The sequence below is a fragment of the Nyctereutes procyonoides genome, unplaced genomic scaffold, assembly GCF_905146905.1.
Source record: "Nyctereutes procyonoides isolate TBG_1078 unplaced genomic scaffold, NYPRO_anot_genome, whole genome shotgun sequence".
Classification (NCBI taxonomy): Eukaryota; Metazoa; Chordata; class Mammalia; order Carnivora; family Canidae; genus Nyctereutes; species Nyctereutes procyonoides.
The window spans coordinates 21,224,765-21,244,804 of record NW_026575042.1 but is presented as its reverse complement, the minus strand read 5'-3'; the positions used below and the strand labels follow the sequence as shown (position 1 = coordinate 21,244,804).

Here is a 20,040-nt window from a genome sequence, read left to right as displayed (position 1 = left end):
CAGCCAATAAAGATTAACACTGCAAACCTGATCACAAGGTACACTCTCCTCCCTTCTCTCAGTCCTACCAATAGTTTGCAGCAAACATGATTTACTATTTGCATCCCCTCTGAACTCTGCCTTCTCTGCCTATTATGACTTCAAGTAAAACCGAATCCAGAGAAAGTCTTGCATTGACCTTCCCATCTACTTCCCACTTGATAAAGAGAGGATTATTGGTTTTTTTTTTAAATGTTTTTAAATATTTTTTAAGGTTTAAAAAGTGTTTAAAGTTTGTAATTCCTAGTAGGAAAACGTTATCTGAATGAATACCCTAATGGCAAACCACTGTAGAATGTTTCAGTTGCATGTGGGGCAGAGGGGTAGGGATTCTCTTCATAGTACCCCAGCTTTCTTCTTGAGAAGGTCAGAGGTACACTGATTGTATTATTGCAACATCCATTAGGTGGTCGAAGTTGCTTTTCCTTCAGCAAGGGCTTTGTCAGAAGGGCATTTGCTTGACCTCCAAATTTGGCTGACAATTTACTGTTGAGATTCATAACCTTTGGGTTGCTCTGATATTTTGACATATTTGCTGGGTTCTGGGCTACATCCTGGAAGGCCACCATAATTTCTGGATCCTGCATGGCTGCAAGAACCTCTGGGTCACTAAGAATTTCATTGAGCCCAGGCATTCCTGCCATTCCAGGCATCCCCCCTGCCATTCCAGGCATTCCTCCAGGAAAATTACTAGGCATTCCCCCTGAAAGCCACCTGGGAAAGAGCCAATACTGAGTTCCTGATTGTCACCTGTCTGGCTTCTTCCTCCCTCTGGGCTCTTTCATGTTGTTCCCAAGCCTTTTTTTTTTTTTTTTTTTTTTTTGGACCCTGCCCCGCAAGGCCGGCCCTTCCCAAGCCTTCTTAACTCTTTCTATTCTTTCTTTGATCTCCCGCTCTTCACGTTTTCATTCATACTTCCTCCGATGTTCAGCAATTTTCTGGGCCCTGGGTTGAACTTCTTTCAGCATTGCACTAGCATCTTCATCATAATCCGGTTTACAAGCAAGGGCAAGATCATGTGTTGCTTCTTCCCAATGACCCAGAAGTCTGTGTGCTTTCCCTTGCCACTTGTAAGACTGTGCTGAATCAGGATTTATTTCAATAGCTCTGTCATAGTCTTGAATGGCAGCATTTGGCTTCTGTAATTTGATGAAGACACTGGCTCTCTTGGCATACGAAATGGCTAAGCGAGGATTCAGTTTGATGGTATCTGTGAACAAGCCAATGGCTTTCTGTAGTTCACCATCATTTAGGGCATCGATGGCAGCCACTTTTTTTTTTTATCATTTGCCTGATCCATCATTTCCTCGGTTACCTCTACATTTTCATCTCCCATTTCTTGAGGGGTATCAAGTATCTGGTTCAATTACACCTTCATTGTCAATTTCTAGATCACTTTCCTCACTTGATGGTTCGTCTGACTTTATGTTTTCCTCCGCCTTCTTACTATCTGTTTTTTCTTCCTTGATGCTGTCTTCGGATTTAGTTTTATGAGTAGCAGGTGGTATTTTACCCCGCATGCTCTCCACCCACTCCCGCAGGAAGCGCATTTCCTCGGTGTGCAGAACGCTCGGGTCCTGCTTACACATTTTCACAAAGGCCCGAAGGTCGCTCACTTTGCGGGGGTCCATGATCCAGAGGCGCTGGCGGCGGCGGGCGGCGGGCGTGGCTGAATGAGGATTATTGGTTTTGAACCCCAGATATGCCGCTACTAGTGAGAACAGACAAATCAATGTTGTCTGGGGTCTATAGCCACAGCCATCCTCTCTAGAACATTCTGACACTTTTCTTCTTTAATTACATACTATTTGACAGCCCTTGTTCATATATTATGGTTTGGAATTACCAAGACTTTAGTTTCATCAAACATGTATTGGCATGTTTTTGCTTCTTCTCTTTGTTGCTTTATGATGGTTTATGAAAGTAAGAAATCCAGAACACCAGACAAAAGGAGAAAACATGTCCTATGGATTCCCTCTTCTCTCTATGTAATCTTCTTTCTATTTTCACATCCTTTGTCTAGATCTTTATCACTTCTCATCTGGAATCTGTAGCCTCCTAACTGGTCTCTCTGCCTACAGTTAGATTTTGTACCAATCTTTCTTCCAATAAGATTATATCTTTAAAGTTCAGAATTATCATGTTAGCCTCTTATTGAAAATCCTCCAAAGACTCCCTTTAGCTTCCAGGACAAAGTTCAGGTTCCTCTACTCAGCACCAAAGGCTGTTGATGATTAGCTATTGCTTAACACTCTAGTTATATTCTTCCATTCACTCATTTACTCTCTCATTCATTACTTAATACCTAGGTATCCACTGGCAAACACTAAAAATACAATAATAAATAAAGAATATGTGCCCTGATGGAGCTTCTGATGGACAAATATTAGACAAATAGATGCCTACATTCATATAATTAGAAACTGTGATTAAAACATTAAATGGTAAAGATGGGATGCTATGAGCCACAATAGCCTGGTTAGGGGAAGCATAATACAAACTGTGGTATGGTCAGAGTTTATCAATCTTCAGAAGTGACATTTGAGTTAAGACCTAAAGGATGACCTGAAGTTAGTAAGAGTACTCAAAGGAGAATACTTCAAAAAGGCATTATGAAAGGAGGTTTGAGGGGGGAAAGAACTTGGCATTACTGAAATACCTTTTTGCACAGGCATTATTTCCTCCAAACATACCAATTTCTCTGGGGCTCCCTAAATTAGAAATCTTTCAGGATTCAGTGTTATCACATGTGCAAGTACCTCTCCTTAGAATGTTTATCTGATTCTTTGTTCACCTTCCAAAGCTCAGCCAATTTGTTACCCCTTGTAGTAACCTGATGATGCGAATAGCCCTGATTCTTCTTCCCATTGTGGACAGTGTGTTCAATTCATGCTGAGTTTGATTCTAGGTTCATGCAGGTGGCTTTCTTTGGTCAGGAGAAAGTTAGCGAATATGATGCAACCAAAGGCTTGAAAAGGACTTAACACTGAGGCCTATTCTCTTGCTTTATCTTGCACCTCTGCCTTCACTGTAAGATCATGTCCAGGCAGCCTGGTAAAGAGATGCTACAGAAACAAGGCAAAGAGCCAAGACCATACTAGAACAACTAACAGCCATTTGACCCCCCAAATATGTGATAGCTCTCAGTCAAAATCAGCCAAATTGCCTACCTGACCCTCATCTGGTAGACACATGAGCAAGCTGAGCCAATAGCAGCAGAACCCTTCAGCCAACAGTTACATTCATGAAAAATAATAAATGGTAGCTGGATAAGCTGCTGAGTTTTAGAGTAATTTCTTTTTTAAAGATTTTATTTATTTATTCATAAGAGACACAGAGAGAGAGGCAGAGACATAGGCAGAGGGAGAAGCAAGCTCTCTGCAGAAGCCCAATGCAGAGAACCAATCTGAACCCAGGATCATGCCCTGAGCCAAAGCAGACACTCAACCACTGAGCCACCCAGGTGTCCCTTAGAGTAATTTCTTACAGAGCATTGTGATGATTGTAAAGCAATAATCCTCCTCTAAAAATCTTTTGGAGGGAGGCCTGGGTTGCTCAGCAGTTGAGCATCTGCCTTTGACTCAGGGTGTGATCCCAGGGTCTGGGATTGAATCCCACATTGGGGTCCTGCAGAGAGCCTACTTCTCCCTCTGCCTATGTCTCTGCCTCTCTCTCTGTCTCTCATGAATAAATAAATAAAATCTTAAAAATATATTTTTTGGATCTACTCAGGCAGAATTCATTCTCCTAGTCTTCAGTCTCATTGCACCTTGAATTTCTCTGTCATTGCACTTTTCTCAGAGTGCCAAAATTGGTTTACTTGTTTAACTTCTCCATGACGATGGAAATGATAATTTACCTTTGTCTCACTAAGAATTAGCAATATCTGACATTTTCACATTTAATAAGTACTTACTAAGTGTTCTTAATTAAAGATGAATGAACACATTATTAAGAGGAAAATGAATAAAAGTCAAAATGATCAGGAAGTCTTCCTAGAAGGATCTAATAGAAGGTAATCTCCATGATAACACTAGTTCCTTATTTATCTTGTCCACTACCATAAACAGCCCCTAACACAAAGCTAGGTACTCAAATATTTGTTGAAGTGCATGACTAGATAGATGAGAGAAGGAATTTGAGAGGCGATTCTTGAGATGAGCTCTCCCCTCTCCATTACCATTTATCCCCAAGAGTTCCATAGATTTAGCAGAATTGCTATCAGTATGTGCTCAGCAGCTCCATTTCTATCTCCCCATAGCAATCCTCTTCTTTATGGAAGCCACAGAGTCATCATCCTCAGACATGGAAGTAGGGGTCACTTTCCCAGACCCATCAGATAGCTGAGATTTTAAGATAACAAAGGTTATTTACAATGTACTAACACAAGTACTTCTGTGAAACCTTTAAGTAAAAGGGAGGGTTGGAGGAGATATAAATATGAGGGGATGAGTTTGGCTTATTGATTGTTTTTTATGTTAATAAAGGTGGTTTTCAGGGAAAAAAAATATCAAAGCCAGCCTTCTTTTTTAACTCTAATTTCCCTAGGCTTTGAACCTATATCAATCCAGGCAGATACCTATAATATTCATTTTTATTTATAATTATACATGAGTGAAAATAGCTACTTATTAATATACAAATCCCTCATTATCTCCTTTATGGGGAAACCCTTGGGTAACTTCTAACCTCCTGAGTTCCAAGTTTATCAAAATCTCTATCATTCTTAAGTAAAAGAAAACACTTATTCCATTAATTGCCTTTTTTACAGACTTTTTTTTACCTCATTACTTCACATTCAGAAACAAGTTTGCTAACTCCACTTATTGTTCCTAGAAGAAAGATTCATGTGATCATTTAAAGGAGGAGACATTCTTTGATTGGAAATACCCAATTAGTTCCTTTTACTCCCTTTACCTCCAAAGAAGACAACAAGATTAAACACTGTGAGTAGCCAGAAAAGTAATGGTTCTGGCCATTTCCTCCTCATTATAGCTGCCATCATAAATAAAGAAGTTCAGTACAATGAAGTGTTTAAACTTATTACCACAGCTAAAGAGGCCCATCAACAAACAGAAACTCTAGGGAAAGTCACAAAAAAATAGAGAATTTTTTATACTTGCTTTTTTTCTCCAATAAGCCTTTTTTGATTAGACAAATCTAATTTCACATATATTTAATTAACTATAATTCCACCCTTAGTCCCCAAAACTACCTTTTTAGAAAAAAAAAAGTAATATGCAATATTTGGTTCTGTTTATTAAGAAGAACTCATAATATTGTCTTTTGAAGTCCTGGGGCTTTCCAACTATAGTTTTTAATTAGTCATACCTATAGAGATGTATTATTATAAGACATAATAATAACAATGACAATAATCACCACTATACTATGTATTGAGTTCTTACTTAGTGCCAAGCACTTTAGATGCATGAGCTTCTTTAATCTTTATAACAATTCAATGAGTTTAAGTGTTATTGACCACAATTTATGCAGATAGTTTTGCTAGAACCCAATTTAAGACACCTAACAAGGTGCCCAAAGCATAAGACCTCTATAAATGCTAACCATTATTATAATTGTATAGCTAGTTTTTTAAAAACCTCCAAGGAATAATGAAACACAATTTAGTGAAGGTGGCTCTAAAAAGAGCTGAGATAGTATATTCCAAATAAGAAAGTTTCTGGTGGTCTAACTGGTTTAGGAATAGTTTAGAATATTTAGAATAGCTCCTCCCTAGCTTCTGCACCTAAGTTAAGTAGCAGCATCACCCCTATATTTCCTACTTAATCCCTAATTATTATTAAAATATACATCCACAATGACAAGGAAAAAGCCTTGAGAGTAAATAGGTTCATTACATGATGTCAGGCTATATGATCCAAGCCAGAAGCAAGAAGCCATATTAGGTGAGAACTCTGGCTTAGTTGCAAATGCCAGGTATCAGCTAGGATAAGTCACTGCTATTTGACAATCTTGAGCCTACCAATCTGAGCTACCCATAATGTGTGTGTGTGTGTGTGTGTTAAGAGCTACCCACAATGTTAATTGGCTTAATCATATTTAATTGGTTTCCTGCCCTTCCCTATTTCACTTACCTCCTGCGGTTTCCTGGAATCACCTCACAACTAAATAACTTGCACTAAAATTCTTGTCTTGAAATCTCCATCTGACAGATGCAAGATTTTTTTTACCATTAAATTGTAATAAGATCAAAATTTCACTCCTACTAAATGCAGATTGACCAAACAAAATGAAAAAGTATGTAGCTGCTTTATACTCTATAACCATTCCAATCTTCTCACAAGCCTCTAAAGCTAGACAATAGTGTGGAGCCTGAAAAAACATATACACAATTAATAATCAACTTTTAATTGGTTGATAAAAGAAAAAGACCTTCCAGATTTAAACTATACTCTATCCTCCCAGTTTTTCATCCCCTTGTTTCTACTTACCAAGATGGCATCAGTGTACATTGGGTCAGATGTGCTAAGTATATCCCTATAGTAGATGTGTAAAAGGGAACTTCTAAAGCTTTAATGATTCCTTTTGTAAAGTGGCTGAGTAGGTCTGCTCCCTGAATTAACAACAATGGGATCCAATAGCCCCATTTGAGTTTTTGTAATACCATGATGCTAACTTTGGCTGAAATCCTTGTCCCAGCCATTTTCTTCTGCTCAAGTCTTCCTGCCCCTCATAGCCTATCCATAGCTTGTCTCTTCCACTGAACCCATGAATCCTCTGGGTACTCCACAGACCATGGGAAGCCAGAGAGTTTCTTCTGTCGTGTCTATGAAGACTTTTTTCTCTGTCAATGCCATTGTAGATTGTGCCATGCGTAAGTATAGAGATTTCCCTAGAAGCTTATTAAGGAACCATACCACTAGACTCTTCTCCTAATGTTTTCATGCTACTTCATAGTTATCTGGATATTTCTACTATCTGACGTGCCATCTGGGTTCTACCCTGAAAGGGAGAAAAAACATAAATGCCTATTTCTTACTTCTGCTCTGTCTCTCCTTCCACTTTTTATCTTTATGCCCCCAGCCAAATGAGATGGGATGTTCTCTCCTTCTATATCACATCAAGAGTTCCCTCAGACCCTAACATATAAAAATGCTCCATGAGGGTCACTCAGGTGGATCAGTCAGTTAATGTCTGCCTTTGGCTCAGGTCATGATCCTAGGGTCCCAGGGTCCTGGGATCAAGCCACTCAGGGCTCCTGATCAGCAAGGAGTCTGCTTTTCCCTCTCTTTCTTCCTCTGCCCCTCTCGTCCCTCCTGCTTGCTTTCCCACTCCCTCAAATAAATAAATATATAAAATCCTTTTTTTTTTTTAAAAAAAAAAAAAGCTCTATGATTTGGAGACCCAGACATGGCTACTGATTGGGTAAAAGAGGAAATTAAGAAATTTCCATAAGGCTTGGATTTAAAGATCATTGTCTCAGTACAAGAAGTCCCCTTTGAGACTTAAAGCAGGCCAATACTTCTGTTCTGCACCCCTGGTACCGTGGGCCTCATGGCTCTCAGCCTTGATATAGAAGACTACAAGCCAACATAATCGAAGAGGAAATTAAAATCATCAGTCTAATGTGTTTAAAATATCTGTGTCACGTATGTGAAATGCCTAAAATGGTACACAGCTCATAGCAAATGGACTCTTGGGTCCAGTGCTGAATTGAAAGAGACTATGATGGAAGGTTTGCATTTAGATGGAGTCCTGATGGGATAGATAAAATGTGAAGAGACAGAGATGGGCAAAAGCATTCCAAGCAGAGAGAGTAGTCTGAGCAGAAAACGGGGCATAAATTAGGATCCAAAACATTAAAGGGTCAGGGTAAGGGTTTCGAACTTTATTCTATATGCAGTGAACAATGAAACAATGAAAGTGAGTCTTTGAGCAAAGAAAAGAAATGCCTTAAAAAAGCTTTAAAAAAAAAAAGACCAATATGACAGCAATTCTGAAATGAAATTTGTACCATTGTTATATAGTAAATAGAAATTGAAACATTCAGAGTTCAACAGGCAAGATTCCAAAATAGGATGATGGTTAAATAAGATATTCTTCCCCCTTCCTAAATTATTTCTTGGTGCCAAAATAGGAACTGACCAAAATCCCAGATCCAACAGGGATAGTCATTATAAAAATAGTCATATACATAGATGACAAATAATTTATTTTAAAAGACCATATTATTCTCCATCAATTAGTGTACTTTTCAAGGTGAATCTGCTTTTGCTATTTTATGATAGTTTTTAAAAAGTATTTTGAAATTATTTTTAATTCTAGTACTTTTTTTAAAATTTATTTATTTATGATAGTCAGAGAGAGAGAGAGAGAGAGAGAGAGAGAGAGAGAGAGGCAGAGACATAGGCAGAGGGAGAAGCAGGCTCCATGCACCGGGAGCCCGATATGGGATTTGATCCCGAGGCTCCAGGATCACGCCCCAGGCCAAAGGCAGGCGCCAAACCGCTGCTCCACCCAGGGATCCCTAATTCTAGTACTTTTATTAAGAAAACATTTTACAGGTAATCTAACAACTCCCTGAGCAATTTAAAACATATACAGTTTTACTTGTCTAAACCCCTTCTAGGGAGTTAATCTAAAGCCTAATAATTATAATAAAGGCAGACATTCTCATGCCAGTTGTCAGCAGACTTAAATATAACCAACTTAAAGGAAATTTCACAGCACTGAGATGTCCTAACAAAAGTACATGAGATACCTACTAGTGTAATGTGAAGGATTATCATAAATATTTTATACTTATATGTCATTTGTTAAAAATAAAGTACATGGTGTCCTAGATTGTCTGAGAGAGCTTTGCATAATTTCTAATTCACAACTTTGATAATTACCAGAGTGGTTCTCAGCCAATAGTACAGAGTAGCCAAGAGCCCATAAAAGCATGTTCAGATGAGGCTTTCAAATGCAGCAATCATGTGGGCCAACCTTCTTTTGTTTTAATTTCATGCCAGCTCATTCTGAACATCAAGAAAAAGACTTTAATTGTTTTATTTTGGATGTGCTAAAACTGAAATGCTAATTTTAAAAATATGCTCCAGGGCACCAAATACCTACATCAGACACAGTAGAACTAAACTTAATTTTTAATCACTAAAATGATCCTGAAAATGGAGCAAACTAAGTACATTAGAAAAAAACTAGTGATTTCAAAATGGAAGCAAAGTAATATTTTATTGTAATCTGTAAGTAGGTTTAAAAATCCTGCACTGTAGCATGGAATATTTGGTACTTGAACTCATCTGATTTGGTATTTGGGCTCATCTGATTTAGCTGTCTCTATAACTGAACTCTGAGTTATATTAATCAACTACAGAAAAAAAAATGTCACTTTTAATTGGATAACAACAAAAGATTTACCCAAACTACACATAACCATTTTTAAAAAGAACTGATTTGTAAATTCTAAATTAAAGAATTATATATTTATGTGAAACATTGTACATTAAAAACGCATACACAGTATGAACAGATATTCCATATTAAATACTCTGTATTTTGTTATTTTCACCACATTCCACCCAATTAGCATTAAAATAATGTGACAATGCATGTCTTTTCTGCGTTGTATGAGAGGAGCCCACAACATGTAATACTTAATATATCAATATTAGCTATTTCCCTTTATAAACCATACCTCAAAACATATGCAATTTTTAAAAGATTATACACTAAAATGTACATGTAATGATAAGATGTAGCAGGATTGTGGAAACTGATTACTATTTTAGAGACATTGCCATTACTTTTCCTGGAAGATGTTTTGAAGGGGGAAAAATAATTCTTCAAGTTCAAAGGAAACACCAAGTCAAAGAAATGTCTTTGGACCCTCAAGTAGTATTTCTAAGGAGATATAAACATTTTGGACTCTTCCAGGAAGGAAATCAAGTGGAAAACTTGTAAGTATTAATTCAGCACTACAGAGACAATCCTGAGAAAACAGAGTCATCATTTTCAAAGGAAATTGTTTTTTTTTTAACATAAAAAAATACAACTCAAGGAATGAAAGTTGTATCCCTGATATATAGATCACACAATGGGAACACCAAATTAAGCCATAGCCACTTGAAATCAAGGAATGGGGAGTTGACCAGGAGCTACAGGTGAAATACCAGACACCTCCATTTTCAAACAGCCTACAAGCATTGCATTAAGGAGGAAAATTGTTAATTGGTGTACATTTTGCTCAATTTTAGATTAGCTGACTGGAGAAGAGAAGGGCATAATGGAAGGCAAACTTGGGTGAAAAATATCTCTAATTATCTGTAAAAATATGTTCAAGTTTAGATTTATTAAGCTCTAAACATTTGAGGAAACATTCAAAGAAACTATATAGATTTGATCCAAAAAACCTCATTGGCATGATTTGAAGTAAGTCAGTAGTCATGTGAAATCTGTAAGTGAGAGAGCTCACTATAGAAAGCCATTCAACACAAGCCAGTCTAGAGGTTTAAAATGTTATCACTCCAAAATATGCCATTTGGGGATTGATTATTTTGAATTAAAGTACTTGAGAAACAGCCAGTGCAAGGATGGTTCAACCCTCCTTTTTTCACCCTGAAAGCAAGAGATATATCTCCCAGATGAAAGGTAACCTTCCTTTACCAGCAGGGTAGAAGGCATCCTTATCACTAAAGACAGGTAATTTAGGGCAAAGAAGGCCATATAAATATATGTTGCTACTTCTTCACCATCTTACCACCCCTAGCCCAAACTCCCTTGTCTTGTCAGTTCTTCACAAATTTATTGTTTCTTTGCCTAAAAGATATAAAAGCTTCCTACTCTGGTTACTCCTTTGAGTTTCATACCTTTTTAGGGCTCCTGTACATGCACACATATTAAATTAGCCCATAATCTACATCACACTTAATTGGGAGAAGCTAGATACTTTCCCCTAAGGCCAGGAACAAGACAGAGGAGTCCTCTTTCACCACTATAGAGGTTGAAAACATCAGTGGTGGCTTGAAGTTTGAGAAGGGAGGAATGTTTGGCTAGGGAAAGAATTAGGAATTTTTTAGGATTGATAGAACTTATCTTTATGCTAGATATATAATACTATGCATATGTCAAAACCCATAGAAATTTATAATACAGAGAGTCGATCTTAACGTATGCAAATTTTCCTAAAATTCAACCAGGGAATTGAAGGATCCTAACATGGAATGCATACTGTGACAAAAGAATGTAACTGTATTACAGATAGATGACATAACCTCACTGAAGAGAATGGGAAAAAGTGCTAATCTAAGTAACTTCAGAGAATAATATTTTGACTAGAAACTGCAAGACTAAAGACAAAAACAATCACATAAATAGTGTTCTGTAGTTAATAAAGTTGTTTCTCACAACATAACAGCTAACAAATACTTCAATAAAAAGCATAAGTGTTCCTTGGAGAAATGACTTATTCCAGGACTCTAGCATGAAATAAAAATAATAATCCTTCCAGAAGGTATGGAAATGTTCAAAAACAACAACATACAACATATCAAAAGAACACAGCAGCCAATGGGAAAGCCTCCCAAGGGCCAAAGCAATTTGACAAACAAAATTAATAACTGTATTGGATTATAACCTAAAATATAACATATATATATCCTTAAGTCCATGCTGATTTAAATAAATGATTGAATAAAATAAAATGAATAAATAGGGAAAGAATAGACAAATCTCTCATAATAAATAATTCTAAATAGTTTATATAGATACTTTGCCCTCTAGGAGGTGGAGCATAAATCCTTACCTATGGAGAGCAGGAAAAAAAAACTTTGCAGCGGAGAAACCTAACAAATTCTCCCTCAGTCAGGTGACAGAATTCAACATCTTCAATAGTAAAAAAAAAAAAAAAAAAAAAAATCTTCAATAGTAAGTCAGTCATGTTGATAGCATGTCCCCTGGATACAATGTGATAAGAGTGGCATTTTACCTCATGATCTTCCTGCCAAAAACCTAAAGGCCCAGTCTAATCATGAGATAAACATCAGATAAATCCCAATTGAAGATTACAAAATACCTGACCAATATTCCTCAAAATTGTTAAAGTCATCAAAAACAAGAAACTCTTAGAGTTTCTGAGCACCTGGGTGGTTCAGTCCCTTCAGTGCTCAACTCTTGGTATCATCTCAAGTTATGATCTCAGAGCCATGGGATTGAGCCCAGCTTGGCTTCGTGCTCAGTGCAGAGTCTCCTTGAGATTCTCTCTCTCCTTCTCCCTTTTCCCCTCCCCCTGTTAATGCTCTCTCTCTCTCTCTCTCTCTCTCTCTCGCTCTTTCAAATAATAAATAAAATCTTTAAAACAAAACAAGAAACTCTGAGAAACTGTCACAGACCGGAAGAGTCTAAGGAGATATAACAAGTAAATGCAATGTGACATCCTGTATGGGATCTTGGAACAGACAAAAGACATTGGGGAAAACTAGTGATATCTGAAAGTGAGTATTGTTAACAATAATGTGCCAATATTGGTTTCTTAATTGTGGCAAATGTATCATAATGTAATATGTACACAATAGGGAAATTGGGTGAGGAGTGTTTGACCTTTGCAACTTTTCTGTAAATCTAAAATTAAAGGTCTACTAAATTTTACAAATAAGGCATTGGCCTTGGAGCACGCTAAAGAAAAATCTTCTCTGAGGTTGAAATATAATAAATAATCAACTTCCTCTGAGTTCCCGTATCTTATTTTCTCTTGTTTCAGCTTGTCTTTAGGACCATGATTTTTCCCCTTCCGAGGTAGTCCCTCTGCAGATCTGGTCTCTCTCTTCTTTCTCCCTAGATCCATCCTATAGTGTTCTTTTGGAATTTTTTTTCCCCAAAAATCTTTATTTAAAGTTGCAGTGATTTTTTTCCCCCAATATTCTCCCTCAGTCTTCCTTGTGTCAAAATACCTACTCCTCTGGGGATCCTCATTCCCATTATCAATGAAATAGACAAAGATCTATATCCAGGGCACAGGGGTAAAGAAACCATTTATGCCTCAGAAGCTCTTTAGTACAAAAGAACAGGTGACAGGCAGTGAGATCCATTAATAGTCTAAAGCCCTACAGGACAAACACTCTAAGTATTGCTTACAAAACAATTCCCATAGAACAGCAAGGAGTCAATAATAACTTTCTATCCTGATTACATTTTCAAAAATGGTTCCTAGGGATACAGTGTTATCTCTCCTTTCAATTTACATTCTTCCTGCTTTTCCTAGGCTTCCATTTTTCTTATGCCATCATTATGTACATAATCATAAACAGCAATAACATTTTACATGTATATAATGATTACTATGTGCTAGTCTCTGTATTATTTCATTTAATCCTCATAATAACTTGGTTACTATTATTAGCCACAAATTACAAATAATAAAACCAAGTTCAAAGAGGTTAAATAAATTAGTCAAGATCATGTTCATACATGGTAAAGCCAAGAATTAAGTACATATGGCTCCAGGTTTCAGAAACTTAATCTCTATACATGCTGCTTCCTAGCTTTATATCTTTTCTTCTTTCGATTACTCCTTTGGAGACTTTTAACATTTGTCATTGGCTCTCTGCCCGTATCAATTATGGTGGCCAATTTTTGCAAATCATGTTTTTCTCAGATTATCACAGAGGGCCCAAAGCATCTGATCAGAAAGAGACAGAAAAGGAGACATAAAACTGAACAAAATCTGATAGTTGTGCTTTATCTCTTTCTGATCCCAACTCAATCCTTACCTCTCTGGTCAGACTACCCACTTATAGTTCTCATTTATGTTATATTCAGATCCTCCTTAAAATCTTAACCTTGTAAAATAATAAGATATCCTTGAAAGAATGAGGCACAAAATTACAGAACAGCAATGCTTTCACATGCCTTAGCAATTTCCACTGTAGTATGTCTGAACCTACCTGAAACTATATACATCAATCAGCTTGTATTATCATTTTACAACATATGGTGGCTATTACCCATAGTCATTACAAGAGCTAAGATAAAAGCTCTAAACATTTTGAATCCTACACCTAACCAGTTTTTCTATTCTTTCCCATTCACATTAGGATCATCAAGAAAATTAATCTGTTCAATTAAGAAAAAAATCTAACTAGAATAGTATTAATAAAAAAATTATGTTACCAATTTTATTAATTAAATTCCTGAATTATAAATTATTTTCAACATACTTATTTAAAGACAATATAAAATACCTCCCAATTAACTAATAATTTCCAAGAGAATATTAATATTGGAACCACATCTCTTTGTTCTTTTGGATGCCCATTAAACACAAAGAACCTTGGTCACAGTAGAGATTGAAAGAATATTTTATCAATCAGGTAAAAAATTATTGTTTTCAAGTGTTTACAAATAGTTGTGTCAAGAAAAGTCCTGAGTTCAAATTCAAAGTGTTTGGGACTCTCTCTAAGTCATTAAGCAATTTCAGGAGAGGGAAATTAATATCAAGGCATTAATTTCTTTCTCACATTTTCATAAACTGCTTCATAAGAAATTTTAAACAAAAATAAATAACTTTTCTTTCCTAAGGTATATATAATTTGTTAATAATACCAAAACATTCTATACTGTTCAAACATTAGAATTATAAAAAATTTATTAATGTTTTATTTATATAAGGAAGAAAGTAAATCTTTAGTACTACTCATCCAGACAAATCAATACCCACTAAATAGATGGTGATCCTCCAGTTGAATATGTCAACTATAGAGCCATGGAAATCTCCCATGAGTATAGATTTTCCATAAAATGGACATCTAGTACAGAATTTGTCTTACACCATTTCCTTACCACCAGGCACTTTTGCCTGAAAAGGAATCAGAATGTCTATTAATGTGCTCAACTAAATGAGCCATTCAAAGATACTTTAATAATAAACCATTATATGGCCAAACAGGTGGTAAAACTAATTAGATGGCTGAAATTAACAGCCTACATCTTGGATGCATTTCATTTCAGATAAAATATGGGAAGATATGTGAAATGATATAATGAGCAATAATTTTTATAATCAAAATGTAATTCATTTATTTTATGTAGATTAACATTATCCTTAATTGACTTGAAATAGAATTATTTTCCAAAATATTATTTCACTTGTAGCCTATTTACTAATATTCAGAGAAGTTTTCATCATATTTGATGTTACTGTCTGTCATTCAGAAATACAGCTTTTTTCTTTACCTCAAGCTAAACATCATGGCACTAAAGACCATTTATGTGACAATTACCACATAAAATAAAACTGCTCACAAGAAAAAATACCACTGGGGAGGATGCCAAAATGCACAATATGTAAATGACTTAGCCACCCAAAATAAATAGATCTTTCACTACTATCTTACTTGTGAAATAGTTTTATATATTTTTTTGCTTATATTATATAGTGAGTATAAGAGTTCGCTATTTTAAAAAATCACAATCAATGCATATGTATATCTAAAACTCTTTTTTGTCATCCCACCAACAACAACATTGAAATCTAATTCCCAGTGTAAAGGAAATCTTTATAGGTTCAGTGTGTTCCACAATATGCATACAGGTCACATATACACACCCACTCACATTTTACTCTTTTTTAAACTTTAAATCCATATGTGATAATTAAATTAAAATTTCAAGATATAGGGCACCTGGGCTGCTCAGTGGTTGAGTGTCTGCCTTTGGCTCAGGTCATGATCCTGGGGTCCTGGGATTGAGTCTCACTCACCTCAGGCTTCCTTTGGGGAGCCTACCTCTCCCTCTGCCTATGTCTGTCTCTCTCTCTCCCTGTGTCTTTCTGAATAAATAAATAAAATCTTAAAAAATAAAATAAAATTTCAAGATATATATATAGATAGATAAATAGATAGAGATAGATAGATAGATAGATGGATACAGATAGATATAATTTTTCCCTACGTCTCCAAACATTCTTCTCTTTAGTATGTTAACTCAGAGGTGATACTGGTTGCTGTTACTGTTGTCATTTTTAAATTATGTATGAATAAAAGGCTAACTTGCTCCTTAGTAACCTTCATCACTGTAACCTTGGCCTTAGGCTGCATGTAATGGACTCTCATCATGTAGGTGAAAGGGATTTCTGTGTTTGCTCTGTGAACATTTACCCCAGGGATTCTCAAAGATTGGACTTGGTTTTTGTTGCTGAAGAGAACCAAATACCATGAGTGATTTGTTCAGTGTCACTTGGTAGTCTTCTTCAAACAATTCTAATGTTTACATATTTTACTTTGAAAGTCCCAGCCATGCTCGCATCACATATAACCCCTGCACTCACATCATCCCATTTTTTTTGTCCTCTCTTTACAAATGGTATCTTGATGAGAAACCAGAAAAGACTCCCTAAAGAGCCTCAGAGCTTACAGTTCTGACACCACAGATGCAGACTTAGACAAAATGACAACTGTGGCACATACTCAAAAACTGAGTTCCATTCAGAAGAAGGCAGAGCTTCTTAAATCTCCATGTAAAAGCATTCATTGCTGAGGAATCTCTGAAGATCTGAATAAAAAGGTCTAGACATTGAGGGTTAGCCAAAGCAGGATGCCAAAGACACTTGAATTAGCTCTTCAAATAAACCTGAGTATAAGTTTAGGAAAGGCACATTCTTTCTAACTCATAATGAAGAACAATAGTATTAGCCATGTTGTTCTCTAAAAGCAAATGGAACTCACAATGCCCTCAGATCTCTCTAAGCCCCAGTTTCTTCAACCAGCAAAATGAGAGCAACTAAAACTCCTTACTGGATAAAGTCATTGTGAAAATTAAATCATCTATATAAAATAGTTGGCATAGTCTTCAAAATAAGTATAACTAGTTTATTGTTGTCATTACCATCTTGACTTTTTAAGAATTCAGTCCCTAAAGTATACATTATGATGTAATACATCATACATCATACATGTAATACATGCCTGGATATAAAGAAAAATATTTTTTTCCTCCCTGAAATCTTTATTTTTCTATATGTTCTCTAGTATCTGTCCACTAACCTGGAATAGCACATACCAAATAAATGAATGAATGATCAAATGAATATGTTTTAGCATTATTATATTTAGTTTAGTTTCTTTCCCATCTACTTCATGAAATCTGGCATTCTGTATTGTGAAACAATCTTTGGTCTCCATTTCTTCCCAGTCTTTACCAGAACACTAGTCTTCATATGTAGAGATAGTTATTATATTTGAAATTTTAAGGAGGCTATTTTCCTCCTACTGCCAATATGTTCCTTCTAAATCCATTTATCATCTCTATGATAAGCACAAAGATGATTGGGAAGATAAGTAATAATAGTAGGTGAACTGATCTACTTAAAATTCCCTAAAGTTACTAAATGCACTGTGCTTTTCTCCTGCATAAAAGGTTATAGGGTGACAGACCAGTACATTAAATTGGGGAAGGTAGCTCAGTTACACAGGTGTAGCCAATTGATTCTAGAGCAACTTTCTCATAAGTCTACCTACCCTACAATCAAATTACATATTTGCTTAAGATCCAAATCATTGCAGAGAGTTGCCTGTTAATCTGGATTATGACCATTACTCTATTCATCCAATAATTTAAGATGGGGGAAAAAAAGAAATATCCATTTTAAAATAGACATACCAAAACTTTTTCTATACTTCTTTTTCATTTCAAATTCTTTTGCATTCCATGAGTTAAAATAAAATTGAATAAGACTATAATTCAAAGACACAGCATTCTGAATTTCCCCTGCTCAATAACCTCTCTGTTCTAAACAATTCAAAAGAAAATAGTGTATTAGCTCAAATCACAGAGCATTTTCACATGTGCTATTGATAAAAAGTCATTGATCAAATTTAGCTTAATCTTCCATGTCCCATTAAGTATTTCTGATAAGAAAGTACCATTTAACTTTGAGAATGTTTGTTACTGCCAGCATCCTGTTATGATGAAACACATACAACAAAAATACAAAAGAGGCAAAGGGAGGTAGATTTGAAGCTTGGTTTGAGAAATGATACCTTTCATATCAAACAGGATACTGATATTGAAAGCAGTGAAGTGAAGAATGGAAAGGGACAGCTGACTCTTCCCAAGATGCAAATTCAGAGTATATTTTTTCTCTTATTAGTTTTGAAGTGAGGTGAAACATGAGACATTCTCATATGGCACCAACAGTATAGAAACATGTGTCTAGACTAAAATAAAAAATGTATTTAATCATACCCAACTAGAATTTTTCAAACTACTGCTCTGATCCAGTCAGGAAATAGATAAGTGAACATAAGTGTCCTTTGTAAAACTGCTAAATAGCTATTTTTATTCCATTTTGTAAATAACATATTATGGCAACCATGAGCATGCATCTATCAGATCTCCTAGTTAGGAGCATGACTGCTGCATTCTGAAATCCCTCACTGGGTCTATGATGGGGCCATTCTTTAGCCAGTGACTGAACCCATTCCTGCAAATTCACTGATGGGAAGACTGGCTGGAGGGCTCCCTGTCAAGCCTTGCTTAAACTCTTAAAACTACACTGTAGCCTAACACCTTCCTTCTTCCTTCCTCCTATCCTCCCTTTCTTTCTTCCATCTCAGTGTCAGAGACGTCAGACCTGCAACACAGTGCAAAAGTCCTTTCAGTCTCTCTGGTTCTCTTGTACATTCCCTCACTGACACTTCTCTCAGTAAATCTCTTCCCATCTAATCCTACTTGGATGCCTGCTACTACAACAACTGTCACCTACACCTGTACTCCATACAAAAGAAAATTGGGACAGATTTATTTTTTGTAAGCATACACATTTTAAAATCACTGGATAAATAACAAAAAGCAAGCAGAGAATCTTCTTTTTCTGCCTATACTTATGCTCTAATTTATGTTTGGTAAATTCTGATTTCTATTTATTTAGATTTCATTCAAGTTAAATACCATTGTACTATTATTCCTGATCTCTAATACATTGGTATCTTGCCCTCATAACACTCAATAAAAGGCATGTTTGGTTTACTTTAAAATTCCAATAAAGAACAAGTTTCTCCCAGTGCAGAGGCAAATATGACTAGTTATCAAGTTATCTTTCTTTTGTTCCTTTTTGGGGGGGATGGGGAAGCAGTTTGTGTAGAGAATGCTGGCTAATTACTAAACCCCTTTCCTCTTGTTCCGGACACAAAGCCATCAGATCACATTTTTCATCCCCTCCTGTGGGCCGAGGTATGGCCATGTGACTGATTTCTAGCCAGTGAAATATGAGTAGAAATGAAGGGCACCATTTCTTCCTCTGGCCCATGAAAAGGTGCCTGTGTGATTATCTACACTCTTTAACTTTTCATAGATCACTGCCTACAAGCACAGCTAACCTGGAAACCACATGTGAAGATGAAAAAGTGATAAGACCAAATGAGTCTGAATTTCTAAATTACCAGATGCATAAAAGTTGCCTTGACTAGGAACACCTGGACTGTTATATAAACAAGAAATAAATTTTATTGTTTTAAGCCTCTGATGTTTGGTGGTGAGCTAGTTACAACAGCAAGCATTACCTTAAGGAACTTAAGTTTTATATCATGAGTATACCTAACAGGATTCATAGAAATGATTGCCCCTACAAGGCAGTGATGATATGGAGGAGGTGGTGGACAGCTCCGAAGAGAGCCATCAATAGTTCTTCTGCTTTCTGTGTGCATAAGCCATTCCTCCCCTCAAGATATGATTTTCCCCTCTTCTTGAATCTAGGTGGTCTTGTTACTTGTTTTGACCAATAGAATCCAGTGAGAACTTTGAGCAGTCCCATAAAAGCCTGGACAGCCTTTCCTTTGTTTCATAAAACCCAGTGACCACACAGTAATAAAGTGCAGGCTGTCCTGCTACACACAGATGCCACTTGGAGATGCCGTGGAGCATGAAATACTATGAGGAGAAAGAGGATATGGGGAAAGATTCAAGGTACTGCAGTCTCCGGGCCTTGGTGAGACAGCTGCTTTCTTACAACCCAGCCCATGTGCCAACAAAACAAGGCTGATCCAG

At 36.3% G+C, this 20,040-nt stretch overlaps 1 pseudogene; it reads right to left on the bottom strand.

The window, feature by feature from the left end:
• Positions 1-296: 296 nt before the first annotated feature.
• Positions 297-1,683, bottom strand: LOC129507329 (hsc70-interacting protein-like; annotated as a pseudogene).
• Between the last annotated feature and the right edge of the window lie 18,357 nt (positions 1,684-20,040).